The sequence below is a fragment of the Protopterus annectens genome, chromosome 1.part1, assembly GCF_019279795.1.
Source record: "Protopterus annectens isolate FY-2018-M chromosome 1.part1, PAN1.0, whole genome shotgun sequence".
NCBI lineage: Eukaryota > Metazoa > Chordata > Ceratodontiformes > Protopteridae > Protopterus > Protopterus annectens.
This window is the reverse complement of record NC_056726.1, coordinates 390,102,484-390,117,588: the sequence shown is the minus strand read 5'-3', so window position 1 is coordinate 390,117,588 and position 15,105 is coordinate 390,102,484. Positions and strand designations below refer to the sequence as shown.

General features: G+C 44.6%; 1 protein-coding gene across 2 annotated transcripts in view; it reads left to right on the top strand.

The window, feature by feature from the left end:
- The window catches only part of MRTFA (myocardin related transcription factor A), a 2,407,897-nt gene that overhangs the window by 1,305,988 nt on the left and 1,086,804 nt on the right, over positions 1–15,105 (top strand). The gene's annotated exons all lie outside the window — the stretch shown is intronic.

The window sequence follows — 15,105 nt, the reverse complement described above, 5'->3', positions numbered from 1 at the left end:
ATTGCTGCAGTCCTTACACTTGGGTAGTTCGCTGTCCTCGGTCGGCCCGAATAACAAAGTATAAGGCTGACGCCGGTCAAGGCGCATTAGACTGACATCAGGACGCCAGGGTACAAATGCGCATGACCGACGTCATATCCTCAGTCTTTGCCGCATGGTCCGATGCAGAAGCAGCGTTGCAAGTGCCGTTCGGCGCTCTGAAATTTTTCGACTGAGTTTCAGACAGAGTCAAAGTTGGCTAAGTACCCCATTGGGGAATATTTTAGTTTTTTCTTGCCTCAGTGGTTTACCGGATGTCAGAAAAAGTGAATAACTGTATTTCTTGTGGGAAACAGATACCGCATAGAGATTATCATACTTTGTGTATTCCTTGTTTAGGGCCTGAGCACGACGTTGTTGGGTGTCGCTTTTGTGCTAGATTCAATAAGCGCACTATTAAGAGAAGGTTAGATTGTGCCAGGTTAGTCTTCGGGAAGAGGTGCAATTATAATATGCCGTCGGATGCTCCGCCCGCTTCGAAGAAGCGCAAGGACAAAGCAGCTAAGCCCAGGCAAGAAGAGCCGTCAGTACCGGACGCCGGTTCTTTAGAGGTGTCGGTGGAGCCGGGGGTTCTGCCGGAGGTTTCTCTGGAGTCCCAGGGGGAGACGTTGTTATTGCAGGATGTGGCCTCTCAGGAGGCAGGTCAGGCTGAAGGGGCTTCTCAGGTTACTGTACTCCCCTCCCTTCCTAGGGTGGTTAGGCCCTCTCCTTCTGTTTCCAAGGCTTCTCCCAGAGGCAGGCCAGGTTTAGCTTCAGTTGGTGTCACTCCTAGTTCTTCAGGATCTGTGCCCAAGAAGCATATGCTTAAAATGGCAGAAGATTTGATTACTTTGATTAGAGGTTCTTTGCCCCCTCCTGATAACAGACCTAGGGTGGAACCTGAGTTGGGGAGTTTTGAGCAGGCTTCGGATGTTTCAGAGTCTTCGGCTGAAGACTTGCAGGAGTATTCTCCTTATTCTGATTCTGATGTGGATGATTCTACTCCTTCTGCTTCTCCTCCTGAGGATTTTTCATTTTCAGAGACTCTTCATTCCATGAGGGAGCATTTTAAGTGGGAAGGTCAGGAGTTCTCTGATTCCAGGAAAAGGCTTAGGAATTTTTGTTTTACCCCAGCATAGGCCTTTGGCTATACCTCCTGTTCTGGATGTTGTGGAAGATGTGTTTGCAGAGGCTTCTCTTAATCCTGATTCTTTGCCTCCTGCTCCTGTTAAACCGGATAGGTATTACAGGGTGCCTGAAGCTCATAAGTATCTTTTTAAGAGTCCTAGGGCGGACCCAGAAACTGTTAGTCAGGGGCCTAAGGGTGTTAAGGCTTCTGTTGTTAAAAATCCGGTTCCTCCAGATAAAGAGGCCAGGGCTTTGGATAGATGGGGAAAGAAAGTCTATACTTCTTCCACCCTAGCTATGAGGGCTTTGACTTGCCAGTTTCACATGTTGAAATACCAAAACTATCTACTTTCTCAATTGAAGTCTAAGGTAGATGCTCTGGAAGGTATTGAGTGTAAAGAGTTACAAGATTTAGTGCATGTTTCTGAACAGGTGGGTAAGCATTCTTTGCAATGTGGTTTTGATGCTGTACAGGCCTCGTCTAGGGTGGCTGCCACTGGGTCAGTTCTTCGCAGGCACGCCTGGCTGAGGGATCAGAATTTATCTGACCATGTTAAGACAAGGATTTTAGATGCTCCTTTACAGTCTGATGTGTTGTTTGGTTCACCTGTTGAGGCAGTCTTAAAGAAAATGGAAGACAAGGCTAAGTCTATGCAGACTGTTAAAGATTTTTTGCAGGTTCAGCCTCCGAAGTTTAGTAGAAATTGGCCTACCAAGGGGTGGACGATCCTTCTTATGATTCCCAGTCTAGGGGTAGATCTAGACGTGGTAGGGGCAGAGCTCAGGGCTCTTTCAGGCCTAGAACAGGGAGTTCACCTGCACAGTCTTCGGGTGAGGGCAGGGGTCAGTCCTTTCGTAAACAGGCCCAATGACCTACCTTTTCAGCTGCCAGAGCCTTCTCGTCTGGCAGCACCTTTGGGAGGAAGGTTGGCACTTTTCAAGGAAAATTGGAGTTTAATTACCCAAGACAGATGGGTATTGGATATCATACACCAAGGTTACAGGTTTTATTTCCATACCTTACCTCCTTTCAAAGGCATGCCAGACATTCCTCCTCAGCAAAGAATAGAAGCTCACAAACAAATTTCTCTGCTGCTTCAAATAGGGGCCATACAGCCGGTCCCTATGCCAGAAGTGGGCCTAGGATTTTACTCTCGCCTGTTCCTAGTACCAAAGAAGGGGAACACGTGGAGACCAATTTTGGATTTATCTATCCTCAACACTTATCTGGACATTCCCAAGTTCAAAATGTTGACGTTACAACAGCTTTTACCTCTGCTGGGCAAAGATCATTGGATGGTAACTTTGGATCTCAAGGAGGCTTACCTTCATGTTCCTATCAGACTGAGTTGCAGGAAGTATCTGCGTTTCGGCTGGGACTTCTCATTATCAGTTCTCTGCATTGCCCTTTGGCTTATCTACTGCCCAGAGTGTTCACGAAAGTTCTGGCTCCAGTGATAGCTTTCTTCAGGCTAAAAGGAATACAGATCTATCCTTATTTGGACGATTGCCTGATTCTGGCTCAAGGAAGGACGAGCTTCTTCATCATTTGGAATATGTGATAGCAGTGCTAAGATGCCTGGGGTATTCTGTGAACGAAATAAAGTCCAGTCTAGTACCCTCTCAGGACATGTGCTTTCTGGGTGTAAGACTGAATACAGCATCCCAGATGGCCTTTTGTCCCCGGACAAACAAAAGAATCTTTCCCTTTACTTTCATCAATTGTCTCATCAGTCCAGGCTGACTGCAAGGACAGTCCTTCAAGCCTTGGGGTTCATGGCATCTTGTATTCTGGTGCTTCCCAATGCCAAACTGCATATGAGGAAGCTACAATGGTATCTCAAAATGTATGGACACAGCACTGCCAGGATCTGGACACTGTCATTCAAATAATACCTTGCATTCAAAAGGAATTTTGTGGTGGGCTCAGGAATGTCACCTAAACAAGGGACTCTCTGTGACCCGCCAGAGGCGAGTCAGATTCTAACGACAGATGCCTCAGACAAAGCTTGGGGAGCTCATCTAAATGGAAAGTGGATACAAGACAAGTGGCCTGCCAGACTACAACATCTACATATCAACTTGAAGGAGATGTTAGCAGTCCAGTTTGCATTAATAGCTTTCAAGGATTTACTTCTTCCAGGGCAGGTGTTTATTCTAACAGACAACACAACTGTCATGTGGTACATCAACAAGCAAGGGGAACACATTCTTATCCTCTATGCAGGCAAGCAATGATTTTGTGGGAGACTGCTCTCAGTTTACAGCTAAATCTTCAGGCAAGGTTTCTGCCGAGCACAGAACTCCTTAGCAGATGTGTTGAGCAGACAATTATGGATCCCCACGAGTGGAAATTGGATCCTCATGTATTTCAGAAATTGACAGTGTCATGGGGAACTCCAGACATAGACCTGTTCGCTTCTCCACTAAACCACCAGCTGCCAAAGTTTTGCACAAAAGGTTTCATCCCACAGCTTGGAAAGTGGATGCTCTTTCTTTCAATTGGAGCAATCTTCATGTGTATGCCTTTCCACCTCTGCCTCTCCTCCCAAAGGTACTTCTAAAGGTCAGACAGGACAAGCCAAAGATGATTTTAATAGCTCCAGATTGGCCTCGACAGCACTGGTACCCATTACTGAGAAGTCTGGTACAGGAGCCTCCATGGCCTTTGCCTTCGATTCCACACCTGTTGTCTCAGGAGGACAGTCATTTACTCAATGTCAAGCTTCACTCTCTTCACCTAACAGCCTGGCATATTCTGTTTTGAACCATAGAGGGTCTCAACTTCCACATCAAGTTTTGAATGTTATTTTGGAAGCTAGGAGGCCTAGTACAAGGAAAGTGTACGCAGATAAATGGAAGAGATTTTTATTTTGGAGTGCAGCAAAGGATTTTGATGTTTCAGAGCCTAATTTAAGTGTGGCTCTTCAATATCTTACTGAGTTACTGGACAAAGGTTTGTCCTTCTCTTCTATTAAGGTTCATGCTGCAGCAATTTCGGCTCACTATGACTGTGACCCACCATTGTTTTCTCATCCTTTGTTCAAGCAATTTCTTAGAGGGGCATAGAATGTAAGACCCCCACGTAGAGCTCCTACTCCTGCTTGGGATCTCAATTTTGTGTTGGAGAAACTCACTCTACAACCTTTTGAGCCTGCCGCTACTGCCGAGTTGAAATATTTATCATGGAAGACTGCTTTTTTGTTGGCCATTACCTCTGCAAGAAAGGTTTCTGAATTGCAGACCCTTATGGCGGTGGAGCCTTTCTTAATTTTCCATAAGGATAGGGTATCTTTGCGTACTAATCCTTCCTTTATGCCTAAAGTGGTTTCTAGTGTGGCTTTAAACCAAACTATTCATTTGCCTACTTTTTATGCAAATCCCCAAAATAAAGGGGAAAAGATTTTGCACACTTTAGATGTACACAGGCAGTTGCGATATTATTTGAGCAGAACTAAAGGGTTCAGGCAGTCTCAGCAGTTATCTGTTTCTTTTGCTTTGAGTTCTCAGGGCAAGCCTGTGTCAAAACAAACTATTTCTAAGTGGATTGGGTTTTGCATTGCTTTCTGTTATTCTCATCATGGTAAGGAGATTCCAGCTGGGATTAGGCCTCATTCCACTAGGGCTACTGCCACTTCGACAGCTTTTTTAAGGGGTGGCAACTAAAGATATTTTGGAGGCAGCTACTTGGAGTTCAGTGCATACTTTCTCTAAGCATTATCACCTTCCACTTTACTCTAAATCTAGGGCTGGTTTTGCCACTGCTATTTTACAGGGCATTTTGGCAGCTCCTGCTTCTTTATAGTTTTGCCATCCTCCCTTACCTCTGCTTTGGGATTCTACCCAAGTGTAAGGACTGCAGCAATGTGAGATGAAGAACATAGTACAGTTTTGTACCTACCATAAATGTAGATGTTCGAAGATCCACATTGCTGCAGTCCAATTTACCCTCCCTCCTTCCCTCTGTAGTTAGAGGGTTGTGTGGGTTGGGTTGTACATATTGTGTATATTGTATATATTGTACATATTATTAGTGCAAGGGTGGTTGGTTGGTTGTTTGCTGTCTTTTGGTTTTGACCTTTCTTTTTAGGGTCTTCTGACATCTGGGGCAAGAAAAGACTGAGGATATGACGTCGGTCATGCGCATTTGTACCCTGACGTCCTGATGTCAGTCTAATGCGCCTTGACCGACGTCAGCCTTATACTTTGATTTTCGGGCCGACCGAGGACAGCGGACTACCCAAGTGTAAGGACTGCAGCAATGTGGATCTTCGAACATCTACATTTATGGTAGGTACAAAACTGTACTTTTCTGTTACTGCACATATATCGATTTTCTCTTTACTGAGGAATTCCTCGAGTGCGTGCATTTTGTTGTTTAGACTTCTTTTAGACAACACACAGGTTGTGTGTGTTCGGGTATAAAAGCAGACTTGCAGACAAAATTTTCAGATTATCTTGTCGCCAGTCCGAATGGCTGTGCACCTGTTGAACTGATCCACGTTTGGTTGTTGGTACAATTGCTTTGCTTAATCATTGTCAAATAAGTGCCCCACTGGGGATCCTTCCTTTCTTGTTTCTTACTGTTTTATCTGTTTGTTAGATGTCAGCTAGGAGGGTTAAGTGTGAGTGGGGTAGACAGATCCTGCAGAAGGACGTGCACACCAAGTGCCTTCTTTGTCTTGGCCTGGAACACTACTACAAATCCTGCTCCATTTGTCAGTTGTTTGTCCGCAAGACTCTCAGATTGGTAGTAACCCTCATAATACTTTCCTTAAAACTCAACAATTGAAATGTCTGTCTCATTCTAAGATCGTGGAGACTCTGGCTTCCTGCCTCACCTTTCCCCTCTAAAAAGAAGCTCGAGACCCTGAGATGATTCACAGTTCAGCATCTGAGTCAGGCATGTACTCACTGAGGTGGCTGAACCTGCGGTATATTGGATTACCTCTCAACCATCCGCTACCAAGACCCCGTTGGAGGCTATTGTGGCCCCTGATGCATTGCAGATTGCTGATCCCTTGGACGAACCACATCTTATTTCAGAGGGCCTGCATGGAATCCCTCAGATCCTGGTGCAGGAAGAAGTCCCTGGTACATTGATTTAAATGAGGAAAGGCTCCGAATTTCTAAGACTCATACAGATGGATGTCACCTCCAAAAAGAAAATCACTTAAAAACAAGCATGTGACGTCTACACCTTCAAGAGAAAAAGAATGGATGGATGGATTTCTCTCATTGCTTATTTAAAACAATGATGGCCCTGAAGCCTCCTCTTTTTGTGACTCAGCCAACTTGAGCCACACCACAAAAGCACCCTTTAGATTCTTCCTTCTGTGAAGAGGACCCAGATTCAGATTCTCTTCATTCTCTGGATTACTCTTCGCAACTTCACTCTCTTGAACAGCTCTCCTTTGATGAATGGGGCTCCCCTTTCTCCTGATTCTCCCTTGGTAAAGGCTTTCTTTGGAGAAACCATTAAAAGCATTATGAGACACTTTGAATGGAAGCCAAGGCAAATCTCTGAGGTACAAGAAAGATGCTACAGTCTTCTGGAGATGGACACTCCAGCCCTTTTACCAGTCATTATCAGGACACCTTTCACTGTACTTCCTGATTCTCAGCTATCTGCTCCTAAAATAAGAAACAAATTTTATAAGGTCCCAGTTGAGCTTTAATACCTGTATAAAAGTCCTATAGCTGATCCTGCTGCAATATGTCTTCTCTGATTGTTTGTGTCTTTCGGCTTTTCCCGGTTAAGGATCGCCACAGCGGAACTCCGGTCCGCTAATGATTGGTAGTTGATTTTTATGTGCCGAGTTACCAGCCCTGACGCACAACCTTCAACGAAGGTACACCCATTCACGCATGTCTCCACGCAGAAGACGCTCTAGCCGAGAATCGAACCGGACAGTGTCTTACTTTGAGGCAACAACGCTACCGCAGCACCACAAGTCAGCTAACGTGCTGCACTTTGCTAATGCCATCCCTACAAACAAGGACAGAGGGGCATGGATATGTAGGGTAAGAAAATCTACACTGACTCCACTTTAACATTCAGAGCTATTAATTGTGAAACACAAATGGCTAAATACCTGGTCTCTGTGCTACAGTCTCAGCATAAGATCATTACAGAACCTGAGAGAGCAGACTCTAAACAGCAAATGCAGTCCCTTCTGTCCCAAGGTACACAAATAAGCTGATAAGCATCAAATGCAGCTATGATGTGGTGGATGCTATGTCCTGGCCTGCTCCCACAGGCTTAGTGATCAGACAGAGTATGCATGGCGTCAGGGCCAGCCCATCCCTGAAGACTTCAAATCTAAAATATTGGATTCCACTTTGGGCAATGAGTTTTTGTTTGGACCACATGCAGTCTTTTTCAAAACTCTGCAAGAGCAAGGCAAGACTATGAAAGACTGCAGGCAGATGTTTCTCTCTACAGTCCTTAGATACCATAGGAATTATCCTGCCAAATCCATTTCTTTTGCTAAGAGGGATTCTAGGCTCCCTCACAAACATGCAGAAACATTCCTAGGAAAAGATTTTCAGACAAACCACAAATCTGTTCTCCTTCTGGGATGCTTACTTTTGGAAACAAAACTCTATGACCATCTTCATCTCTCCATCCCTCTCCTCCAAAAAGACTGTCACTCTCTCTCCTTTTCTGGGTGGCAAACCACAGGCCGATTCCTCTTCAGGTAAGCCTCTCTTTGGAAGCAACATTCTGATACTGTCATCCTGTCCTCCCCTTCTCCATCCATGTCAAAAAGAATGTCCCTCCCCTTTCCTTTCTGTACCTACAAGCAAATGGGTTCTTATTTTTAAATAAAGCTATACCAATATCTTGGGAAAGCATCCCCTCTCTAAAAGGGTTTTCCCTTCCACCTCTCAGCCAGCTTCCCTTGCTTGGTACTGTTATTCATAACTTAATAACACAAGGCACTCTAGAAGTACCATTGCCCTTTACAGGAAATTTTTTATTTTTTTTTATTCCAAGACCTTTCTTGTACCAATTAAGGGAGGACAGTGGAGGCCCATGTTGGACCTCTCCCTGCTAAACACATTCATGAAATTGCCTAGTTTAAAAACTATCTCTCTCCACACCCTCTTGCCCTTCATTCTTCCTTAGACCTTTCTGGTATCCCCATATCCCAAGAATGTCTACTTCACATTCCCATTCGTTCTTACAGGATATTGCTCATGTTCTTCTCTGGCTCATTCCATTTTCAGTTTACTGCTTTACCCTTTGGTCATTCCCCTTCCTCATGAGTCTTTGGAAAGTGTCTAGCTTCAGTGGTGATTTTCTGCCACACACTGGTAGTTCAGATTTTTTCCCTTGCCTGGATGACCTGTTGGTTATGGCCCTGTCCATGGGCACTGTCTTCGAGCATCAACACTTTGTGGTATGACTCCTAACCAATCTGGAATTCACAATCAGTTTAAAAAAAATCTCATCTCACGCCCACTCAGGACCTAGTTGTCCTGGGTTACAGACTTAGAGACAAACAGAATGCAGGTGCTCTTCATCAGGAAAAAGTCCATAGCCTGGTAGGGTTCTTCCAGACCCTCTACTCAATGACTTATTTCACTTCAAGGGAGATCCTCAGTGCTCTGAGGTTCATGGCTCCATCCATCCCTGTGATTGCACTGGCCAGTCTGCACATGAGGATGATTCAGTGGTACTTGCAATTAGTGTGGGTCCAGCACTCACCCTGATCCCTTGCTGCCGTGCATCAAAGAGGTGTTTCTCAGGTGGGAGAAACAGGTTTGTCCTTCTAGTGGTCTTCCGCCCAATGACCGACCATCCGGCCAGTATACAACTGCTTTTACCTACTGCCAGTACATGGGACGTTGCACGTATATTCTGATGTCGTCCATAAAAGGACATCCACACATACAATCCTCATAACTTTTTGCTGCCATTTGGAGGGTTGACTCCTACATCATTCTGCAGTTGGATGCAGTGTGTTGCTGCCGGTTTCAGATAAGTGCCCTGTTGAGGATTTATTTCTTTGCTACTGCTTTTTTTTATTAGCTCATGCCATCCAGGAAGGGCAAGTGTAGGTGTGGAAGGCAGATTCCACATAAAGATAGCCACGATCTTTGTCTTTTCTGCTTAAGGCCTAGTCATGACTATCAATCCTGTTCAATTTCTCAGGCCGTTGTGCACAAAATTTTGCATAGCGCCAACTTTCGGCTTTAAATCTCTACCTGGAGAATCAGTGGCTTAAACATCTAGCTAAAGACGTTATGGAGAGTTCCAGGGGTCCATCAGCTGAGCCGAGTTTGAAGAGGAAGGTTAGTAAACCTAGCCCCGAATCCTCTCCGGCTGCACCTCTTGCCTCCAATGTATCCATTGAGGTCATTGAAGACCCGGTGCTATGTTCAGATGTTGGGTCTGGTTCCGTGGCAGGTATCTCATTAGAAGCTTCTAAGAAATCAGATCTTAGCATGTCCTCTGAGGTAATGCAGATGTCCTTTTTGGGGAAAATGCGGCTTGCTGTGCTTGAGGACCCTGGGGATGTTCCTACTGCTTCTGCTAGGGATCTTCCACAGACTACTCTAGACGTTAGGCCTACATTGGGTGGTTCTACTTCTCTTGCAGAAATGCATGTAAAGAAAAACAAGACATACTCCTGTTCCTTCAGCTCCTCAGTCTGACTGGGATGATTTCCCCCAGGGCCTTATTAAAGCGTTGATGGCTTTGAAGCCTTCCTCGGCTACCCCTGTTCCTTCCTTTTATTTCCTCCTCCTGTTCAAGGAGTTGGGACCCAGGCTCTGTCTACAAATAGTAATGACTTTTCCTCTAATAAAGAATCTGTAGCATATTCTACTCAAATTACATCTTCTCTCCTCTAGAATATGCTTCTCCGGAGAAGGAATCTAACTGGGGGGAGGATTCCCCTGTGGAAGAGGTTTCCCTTGGCGAAACCATTAATAAAATGAGGGTATTTTTGAAATGGGATTGTTCCCTGTTTTCTGATGAATAAAAAAATTATGACCTTTTGTAAACTGAGGTCCCCTCCCCTTCCGCAGTGCCTCCAGTCATCCCAGCCTTCCTGGACGCTTTTGCCTCCTCTTCTAAGATTCCAGATTCTCAGGCTCCTGCTCCCAAGAGGTCAAATAGATTTTACAAAGTGTCTTATTATTGTAAGTTTCTCTATAAGTGTCCCTCTGCTGATCGTGCAGTTATTTCTCTAGCTTCTGATAAGTATTCTCGATAGTCTCCTTCTGCTGAACTTTCACCATCAGATAAGGAGATCAGAATTCTTGAGAGATTGGGTAAAAAAGGTTTATACCTCTTCTACTGTTGCTATCAGAGCAATTAATTACCAAACTCTTATGTCTCAGTACTTTTTGGCTCTCCTTTCCCAGGCCTCTCAAGCTCTTGCTCATCTACCAGACTGTGAGATTAAAACACAGGTTATGTCTCTCTTGGCTTCCTTTTCACAGGTAGCTAGACATTCCATTAAGTGCAGCTATGATGCTGTTGAGGCATCATCCAGAGCTGCTGCTTCTGTTTCTGTGCTTAGGAGACACTCATGGTTGAGACTTCAACCATTACCTGATGACATTAAAGCTAAATTGCTAGATGCTCCTTTGGATAAAGCATCTTTTTAGTACTGCTGATGCAGACTTGTTTAAGACTCTCCAAGAGAAAGGGAAGGAAATTCAAGAATTGAAGCACCTGTTTGTTTGTCCTGTTCCTAAGTTTCATAGAAATTCCCCTGTCAGAATATATTTTGTTAGGAGACCAATTTGCTCATTTTCTGCCTCTGCATCTGCTTTGAGGTCTAAAAAAGTAGGAGGCCTCCTCAATCCAAACCTTCTGCTTTGGATCCTTCTACTCAGCAGTCTTTTCAAGCCAGGGCCAGTTCTCTGTGACTTTAAGCATTCTCTTCCAAGTCATACTCCTCTATCTCTCCACCTCTCTCTCTTTCTTTCGGTTTGTGCAAGGATCAGTCAGGATTCTTGGGTTCTGTCTGTTATCCAACAAGGGTACTTTGACTTACTCTCCCTGTTTTCATGGGAATCCCACAGTCCCTGTCAAATCAACTGGAATTGTTCCCAGAGGTCCTGTCTCAGCTACTTTCTCAAGGCACAATTCAAAGTGTTCCAGTGGACCAGAGAGGCAGAGGGTTTTACTCAAGAATGTTTCTGGTTCCAAGAAAGGATGATCCTTGGAGACCATTCTAGACTTTTCCAACTTGAACACTTTACGGAAAGATGGCATTTCCAGTATGCTGTCCTTACAGTCTCTTTCCTCCGATTTCTCCCCAGTCTTACATGGCCTCTCCAGACATCAAAGATGCTTATTAACATTTACCCATTCATCTTCTGTACAGGAAATTTCTGCACTTTTTTCAGTGGGTTCTTTGCACTTTGTTCTCTGCCTTGGTTTTGGTCTTTCCACTGCTCCAAGAGTATTCACAAAGTGCTTGGCCCCTATGATTGCCTTCTTGAGAGTCCAGGGAATTCAGATATATCCATACCTGGATGATCATCTCTTTCTGGCTTGTCAGTCAGAACAGTTGTCTCAAAACCTACAGGTGGGGATTCATCTCCTTCAGAGTCTAGGGTTCATGATAAATTTCAAGAAATCTTTTCGGACTCCTCCTCAGGATCACATTTTCCTAAGGTGCAAGTTCAGGACAGACCTTGTGATGTTTTTTCTTCCCACAGACTAGGTTCAGTCTCTCATTGCTTTTCTGGAAAGTCGTCGTCGTCTTCCTTCCATTTTGGCCAGGGAGTTTCTAAGAGTTCTTGGGTTTGTGTCTTCCATAATTCTCATGCTGCCCTTTGGAAAGCTTCTCATGAGGAAATCTAAGCGGTTCCTAAAACCTTCCTGGTCACAGCATCCTCTCCTCCCTTGCCTCAAAACAGAGCTTCTCTGTTGGATTCAGCAGCTTACTCTGAATCCAGGCCTTCCTGTTCTACTGCCCCAGTCATCTCAACATTTATTCACAGATGCCTCAGACACAGGCTGGGTGGGGGGCAACTTTTGCTTCAAGGAAGGTGCAGGGCCTTTGGTCTCTGCTGCAAAGGAGGGGAGCACATCAACATCAGAGAAATGAGGGCTCTGATTCTGGCTTTGTAGGTTTTCCATCTTCTTTTTCAACCAGGTCTTTTACAGACAATACCAGTGCTCTCTGGTGCTGGGAGAGACCAAATCTTACCTTCTTTGCAGGTTAGCTATCAGGGCATGGGAAATGGCAATTCAATACAAGGTGAATCTTGCAGTTTACATTCCTTCTGCTCAAAACGTTGTGGCTGACACCTTATCAGATCCATGATGCAGTCCCATGAATGGATGCTTCACAGGGATGGGTTTCTAGGCTTGATCAACCAGTGGGGTACCCCTCATCTTGATCTGTTTGCTTCGCCTCTGAGCAGTTTCCTCTTTTTTGTGCCAGACTCCCACATCTTCTGTCTTGGAAAGTGGATGCCCTACCCTTTTCTTGGAAGAGGATGTTTCTTTATGCATTCTCCCCCTTCCCTCTCATTCAGAATGTTCTGCTGAAAATTCAGCAGAACAAGTCAGAAATCTTGTTGGTGACTCCCTTTTGGCCAAGACAGCATTGGTTCCCTCTTTTTCTGCATTTAGACAAGGGCCATAATCACAAGTTACCTCACCAGGTGTACCTGCTCACACAATACAAGGGATCCTTGCTACATCCACATCTGTCAACCTTGCAAATGACCCTGTGGGCGATCAACTTTTGATTCTTTCAGGCACCTTTTTTCACAGGATGTGGTTCAGGTTTTGCAGGAGGCAAGGAAAACCAATACTAGAAAATCTTACATTTCCAAATGGAGGTGATTTTCTATCAGGTGCCTTTCTAGAAGTTTAGATCCATTTTTTGTGGACAATTCCAGTAGTTCTTTCATGTATGAATTACTTAACAGTGGCTTGTCATATTCCTCAGTGAAAGTTTACTGTTCTGCCATTTCTGCTTGTCTGCCATTATGTCCATCTTTAGCATCCAGATTGGAGGTTAAGCTTTTTCTCAAAGGCATCCTACATATTAAGCCTCCCAGGAAAACATTTCCACCTCCTTAGGACCTGAATTATGCCTTAGAAAAGCTAACTGGGCCCCTTTTGAGCCCGCAGCTTGTGCTTCTTTAAAGTTTTGTAGTTAGAAGGCAGTGCTTCTGGTAGCTTTGACCTCTGCCAGGAGGGTTTCGAAGATTCAAGCTTTGATGGCATTCCCACCTTTCTTAGTTTTCCAGAAAGAAAGTTTCTTTGCAAATCAATCCTTCTTTTATGCCTAAGGTAGTGAATGAGGTCTCCATTTAATCTATTCAACTGCCCACCTTTTTCCCTTCTCCTCAATCCTCCAGTGAAAGGATTCTGCATACCTTGGATGTACATAGATTCTACCTAGATAAAACTAAAGCAAAGTTGCCTATCAGGAAATCTGATCAGCTCTTTGTGTCTTTCCATCCCAGGGCTCTGGGTTTAACCATTTCTCAACAGACAATTTCTTCTTCGATTTTCAAGACTATTGTATTTTTTGATTTTTATGGTAAGTCTCTGGCTGTGTCTGTTAGAGCTCATTCCACTAAATCTGTGGCTTCCTCGGGTGCTTTCTTTAAAGGCCTGGACACTAATTCTATTCTGGAGGTTGCTACATGGTGGTCTGTGCACACTTTCACCAAACATTACAAGTTGGATACCATTTCTAGATCTAGAGCAGGGTTTGCTTGAGCCATTCTTCATGGCTTTGTTGAAAATTCTACAGTGCATAGTTCCTCTGCCCCTTCCATCCCCCAAGGTTCCTACTAAGCTTTGGTATTCTCCCATATGCTAGGAATACTGCAACATTGAATAGAAGGACATAGAGTAGTTGTGTAAAATTGTACCATAACCAAAGATGTCCTTCTCTTCAATGTTGCAGTACTCTGTCCTCCTGCCTTTCCCCTGCATCTTGTTCCTTCCTTGGATGGCTTCTTATTCCTTAGCTCTGGTGTTCCTCATGGGGCATTTTAGTTCTGAGGATTGTACATGTGGGCATCCTTTGGTTGACATTGTCAGAACATACATGTAACGTCCCATGTACTTGCAGTAGTTAAAAGCTGTTGTATAGTAGCCGGACATCGGGTCGTTGGGTGGAAGACTACCCTTATGTTAGGAATACTGCAACATAGAAATAAAGGACATCTATGCTTATGGTAAGATTTTGCACAACTATTCTTTCTCAACCATGGTCTTCCTTTCACCCCGGCCCCTCACAACCAAACTCTCCATACCAATGCCTTAGACAGGGCTCTTGGGGCCTGGACAGGATCCTCCAAAGTACAGGGGAAATAGCCCTACCCTCTTTATGAAGGAAAGTATCAGCCTGAAACAAATGAGGGACCTTCTGCAAGTTCCACAGACTTTCTCATACCTTTGGAAGCCAGACAGTCTTCTTGTGTACACAGACAAAGCCACAGTGATGTGGTATATAAACAAATAAGTTGGCACAAGGTCCTATCCCCTGTGTGAACATGACCCTCACAGCAGCTTACATTCCCTCTGTGTAGAGGTTCTTGGTGGACTCTAAGCCAGAACCTCGTGGATCCCCAAGAACGGACCCTGAAAAGGCAGGTCTTTAAAGAAATCATATGCCAATGGGGCACACAGCAGATAGACCACTTTGCATCTCCAGGGCATTGCCAGCTCCCTTTGTTCAGCACCAGGACTCCATCTCCTTTAGCTTGGAAGACAAGACAGCTTCTTCCAGTGGGCAGGCAGGTTCCTGTATGCAACCACCACTGTCACTTATTCCGGAGGTCCTACTTAAAATCCAAAAGGACTGTCCAAAACTGCTGCTCCTGGCCCCTTTCTGACCAAGATTGCACTGGCTTCCCATCCTATTCCATCTGTCAGAGGGAAACTACTGAAAAATTCTGATACAACCGACATAATCACCCAACAAAAAGGTCTGCTTCCACATCACAACCTGTCCTCTC